Source organism: Epinephelus moara, chromosome 22 (assembly GCF_006386435.1).
Source record: "Epinephelus moara isolate mb chromosome 22, YSFRI_EMoa_1.0, whole genome shotgun sequence".
In the NCBI taxonomy this organism is placed as follows: domain Eukaryota; kingdom Metazoa; phylum Chordata; class Actinopteri; order Perciformes; family Serranidae; genus Epinephelus; species Epinephelus moara.
The window spans coordinates 4,414,962-4,421,100 of NC_065527.1; positions in this window are offsets into that span (position 1 = coordinate 4,414,962).

Genomic DNA, 6,139 nt, shown 5'->3' on the forward strand with positions numbered 1-6,139 from the left:
GAGGAGAGAGGACGCCACTTAAGACTATTGACATTTACTTTGTGTTTCACCTCGTAAGTGAAGTGTGTAAAAGTAGCATTAGGTGGAGGGAGCAATGGGGCGGACAAGTGTACAAACTCACATGCAATCACACACACACACTCATACACACTCTCTGAAGTGCTTCCCCCTATCCAGAGCAGAGTGCTAACCATACAGACAGCCATTAGAGCCCGTCCCTCCCAGTGGAGAGCGCCCAGCGTGGGCCACAGGGCTGCATCTCTCAGCTTCCCACTTGCAGCCGGCCACGGCTCTCCACACACCCACTCAGCACTCCACCGCAGGAAGAAGAAGAGTGTTTGAGCTGCATTTACTGCCCTAACTGCTGAAGTAGTATCGTGCAATGCTAAAAGTGTCTGCGTCACTCACACTGTGCGAGGAGCAGGATGCATCGGCTTAACACACTTTCTTCACTCTCCTCTCTCCTCTGCCTTGGCAGTCTTCCAAGCACACATTGCCACACACATGGGTAAACACACACACACACACACACACACACAAACAAACAAACAAACAAACAAACACACATACACAAGCTGATGAGTGTCTGCTTCAGCACAGGTTGCCATAGCAACACGGTCAGCAGCGTTCTTGCTCTTTGGCTTCGGCGAGCATGACAGCGAGGCTAGTCAGTGTTTGAAGTGCACTCACACATGCACACACACACACACACACACACACACACACACACAGCACGTATGTTCACACACATTCAGCCATATGACAGATATTATTTAGCACATAAGACATGTCTGACGATGTTAGTCTGAGTCATATGTTTTATCTGTGCTGGTCTCAGAGGTGATTTTGTGGCTGTAAACTGTCTCAACACGATGAAAGAGCAACAGGGCCAAGATTAACAAGCACTGCCACCTACAGCACAAACACTGCAAATGCACCAACAACCACAATGACCTCATGATATGACCATCATATGGCCAGGAGTGTGTGAACACCTCAACTTAACATCTGTAAGAATCTTAAACATCCCAGTGTGCCGTCCACATACGTTTGGCCACATACTGTAGCCTATTTATTGTCATGGATATTACATTCATCACATATGCAGGTGATGTGCAGAGACACTTCAGAACCCTGGTCAGTGACACGCACTCTCTGTAATGAGCACATGTGACCACTAGATGGGAGTACAGCTTCATATCAGCAGCTCTGTGAGGTCATCAGTCAATCTGCCTTTCCTCGATTTGGCAACAGACTTTTCATCCTGCTTAAATGTTTTTGATCAAGACACTGAAATCTCCAGGGGATGCTGAACGTGACCTCTGACCCCTCTGAGCGACGGGCCCCGAGAACACCCTGTCATGGTGAATGAGTGACTTGTTATACAGGTATTTACATGACTGCACATTTCTGAGGGTTACACACATGAATGTATAAATGATTTACAGTCACACTTACAGGCTTTTAATTAGGAAACTACTACCTTTATAAGTGTTAATGCTCTCTTTTGCACTATTGTGGTTTCATTTATTATTGCTCTTAATTAACTTGTGATTAATGCAGACTGTCAGGCACTTTACTGATGCATGCCACCACTTGGACTGCTGTTATAACAGGGACAACGCTAGAAATAAGTCCTGGACTTTTTCGTTCCATCCCTGACAAATGCAGACATATGTTTTTATTGTTTTAAATTCTATGTATTGCTTGTGTCAATAAATCAAATCAAAAGTGTCTTTGTAATTTAAACTAAAACAGAAAAAAAGGTTGGTGGTGGGAGATTTAGCCCAAATTTCTTAATGTCACATTGCCAATATGTTAGCAAGTTGGCTATCTATGAATGATGACGTCTTTACCAGTTAGAGTCCCACTGTTACTGACGACTGAGCAGCTCCATCCACTGAGGTGCAAAGTGTAGTTGAATGTAGAGCTGCAGTTAATAATTAATAATAACACTAATAAAATGGATTTATATAGCACTTTTCAGGATTCAAGAAAAAAAAGAAACGAAAAACAAAACAACAAAAACCTTTTCAGGATTCTCAAAGACGCTTTACAAAGAACAAGAGCAGCAATTAAAAAAGAAGTAAAAAAAATTAAACTACTCATTATTTTCTTTATCAATGGCAGTATGGCTCCCAAGGGTTGGCCAGGGGAGGCCACGGCCACCATGATACAAGCTCTTGAAAATAACTGGAGGCCAACATCACTGTCTTTAAGAGACTGTGGCGTGCTCAGACTTTAAGCTAAGTAGTGGTATCTAATAAAACTAGACACCCTAAGGGGTTGTACACATGCTGCGTTTTGCACCCTCAAATTCATTGTTTTCAATATGCGCCAGGTGAGCTCAAATACCAGATTGGCATGCATGTGTCCCCCAGGGTTCAACGTCTGCACCCTGAGATGAGCAGACTTCAACTTTTGCAATGCATCAGCACGCACTGCATGTCATGTGATGATGAATGTTGTGGAATAAACACTCACAACAGCAACCACAACTGGATTTTACTTGTGACAGCTGCAGCTGCAAAGACGTGATGAAGCTTGTGGTGGACGACATGTTGCTCCATGGATGACTCTCCATCTTTTGGGCATATCTTTGGGAAAATACCAGTCACAGGTTTAAAAAACTTAATAATAATTTGCATGCTATCTAGCTTTAGCTGCACTTACCTGCGATGACCTAAACATTCCCACAGAGACACACATTTAAAATTTGGGGAGATGTGCAACTACCAATTGACTGAAAAGTGATATAACAAGTAGCGTAATAAATTATTGTTGGCAGGGAGTTATACTTTAAAAAAGAGTAACAACTAATGAGTGATATATAACATTTTGAGTACCAAAGCAACACTGCTGTTTCTCTTTATCTCCAACTTACAGAGGACGGACTTTTAAAGCGTGGTCCCGGGATCTTTGGTAAATCAAACTGATGTAATACATTAAGCTGGGAAAGTGGCAAAACTGGCGCTGAGTGAAACAAAGGAGAGTTTACACAGAATATACCCTGAAATATATGTCACAAGAATAAAGACATTATTTGGCTGAAAAACTCTTTAAAAAATCTTTATTTGGCTTTTACATGTTAGCTTTGGTGCACAGTGATTAGCGGCCACAGTTTATGTGATGGCCGATCTGAGTGTGACACCGTGTGCATGAACTGGTTACACGACTATAGCAGAGGAAGACACGTGATATAATACACAGTTTGACTTTAGGTGATATATAATGCTCAGAAATAAATTGCATAGATGTGATACACAGTATATTCTCACAGAAAGTCATCAATAAAACAATAGAATATTATATACTTCAGTTTGCAGATCCAGTCGTCTCTGTGAGCAGTGTGTCGACATACTGTGTGTCATAGTCACTGATTCCAACATGCACAGTTTTAAGGCCACTGGAAGCTCACTTTATACTTCAACAACTGTTTCATACAGTAGGGACATCAAAGGTGTAACCACCATGGTGAACACTACTATCTGTTTACTGTAGTGCAAATAATACAAAACCAGATATGGTGAGCTGTGTTTCTATAAACAGTTTACAACATTTAGGCGGCAGTTTCTTTCTTCTTTCCTCCAAAAGTGTCATGTCTCGTTTTAGATGTCATGGCGTGCATTTGAAGTGAATTCAGGATATAGACGACCTACACACACATCACATGGTTCATTTTCTTTGGTGGTAAGATTTTAAAACCTCCTTCCTTTTTGTTTAAAGGGACAGTTCACCCCCAAATTAAAAATACGTATTTTTCCTCTCATCTGTGATGCTGTTAATCAGTCTAGATAATTGAAGTGTGAATTGCTGAGTGTTGGAGATATCAGCTGTAGAGATGTCTGTCTTCTCTCCACTATAACGGAACTAGATGGCACTCGGCTTGTGGTGCTCAAAGTGCCAAAAAATTGTCTCTTTCCAGAAATCATGACCCAGTTACTCAAGATAATCAGCAGTCCTTGTCTTGAGCAGTTTTACATAGGAACTATTTTCTTTCTATCGAACTACACTCGCCAACCGAATCACCACACAGAAGGAAGCGTGCATCTACTGTTATATCACATAGCACCACTGAGCTACAGTAGCTAACGTTACAGCTCAGCCAAGGACGACACCATAACTGCTCACATCTCACGCTGTCACAAGCACAAAGCTCTCGTCCATGAGTAGATGCACTCTTCCTTCTGCACAGTGAAACAGTTGGCGGATGTAGTTTGGTAGAAAGAAAATAGTTAATACATGAAACTGCTCACAACAAGGTCTGTGGATTATCTTGAGTAACCAGGTCATGATTTCTAGAAAGAGACATTGCTGTTGAGTTTTTTTAAATTGTATTTTCTAGCGCTTTGAGCACCACAAGCCGAGTGCCATCTAGTTCCATTATATTTGAGAGAAGGAAGACATCTCTACGGCCGATATCTCCAACACTCTGCAGCTCACACCAAACAATATAGACTCTATCAGCACGTGAAAGAGGACACAGAACGTGCATATTAGAGGAGACAAAGTGTAAAGAATGCAGGTTTCAACAGATTTTAAAAGGCCAAGAAATAATTGTATGAGGTAGTGAATGCCCGTATGTTTGTTATGGTACATATAAGATTGATTTTGGTAAGAAAACACTGCATGTAAAGACAACCAGGTTCCTACAGGGTTCCCTTAAGCTCCCTGTCAGCTGTGATCTCATTGGACATGCTTTGAAAACAATTTAAATGTTCCTACAAAATCAATAATGTGTTCACATGGTGCTCCAAGGCTCCTTAACCTGTGATAGTGTTGCTACTGAGAGATGCCTGTGGATCTGTTAGCAGCAGGTAGCACCTTGGAAAACATTTGGCCAAACTCAACTTTAGAGGTAACGTGATCAACTCATAGGTCCCATTTAAAATGTTTGACGAATGTGTGGAACTTTGTAGTCACCACTAAAATGACGTCACCGTTGGCAAAGCTACAGGAGCCCCTTGGTTTCTGGAGGTCACATGATGAGGGCAGACGAAGCGAGAGCCTGCTGTCACTTTGAGATGGCCTGCTTCTCCATCCCAGCCTGGGTCATGAGCTCAGACACGTTCTTCTCCAGGTCATCAATGCGGGTTCCCATCTCGTCTAGTGTGGAAGTGAAGGAACAATCTGCCTCTATCAGGTCACCACTAACATTATGGTCACGTCTCGGCTCGTCGTCAGAAATAAAACATAAATCCCGTCTTAGCTTTTATAATCAAGATCTATTTTTAGCTCATAATCATTTCGTTTTCATCCTGCAGAAGACGTCATTGACAAAGAATTTCATCTGTGAAGTTAACACCAGCACAAACTAAACAGCACAACAACGGTGGAGAACCAGGCTTTTTCAACTCCAGGATTTCGTCTTTTTAAAATCTAACACATCCACCTTATTCCTGAGGGCACTACAGCAGAAATGATTACGTGCACAACTTCCTGTGAGATAGAGGAAGTAGCGGTGAGCTAGTTAGTCCCATAGACTGTATGTGGTTAGCCCCAGTGGCTACTCTCGGTGGCTAACCGTCAACACTGGTTCTTCTCCAAAGTCATTTGCCTTCAGTTTAGCAAATACTGATTTATTTCTTAACAAATATTTAACTAATGTTAACTTAGCATTTTCTAAAATGTCTCTGTGGAGCTCTGGTACCAGTTGCACTGTCCGTGTCTGTGACCACTAACAACCAGTCTGAGCTACATCTGTGTCTTCAGCAACTGTGTGTCGAACATGTGACCAGAACAAACAGGGATTGTTCCTGTTGCCATGGTTACCATTGATATGAGAAATAAAACCACAAGAGTTTAAATCAGAATTATCAGAAGAGAATGACACGTAGACTGACAGGTGCGTCACTCAGCGTCAGTACATGATATCCCCGTCTGACTTCAGTCTCAACCTACATTAGAAAATAAACTGTGAAATATGTATTTAGTCTTTTACAGACGAGCGGAGGATTAGCTGAGAAACATCACGTTTATTCACTTTACATGGAGCTACAGATAATACTGAATTATGTGGGGCAAAAAGCGAAATCGTTTCACCGCTAGGTTTGCTCTTGTGCACTGCCTGTAGACCAAAACAAAGTGTGTCATGAGCCACTCCTCCCTCTACCTCTGCTCTCCACCCCCCACCCCACTC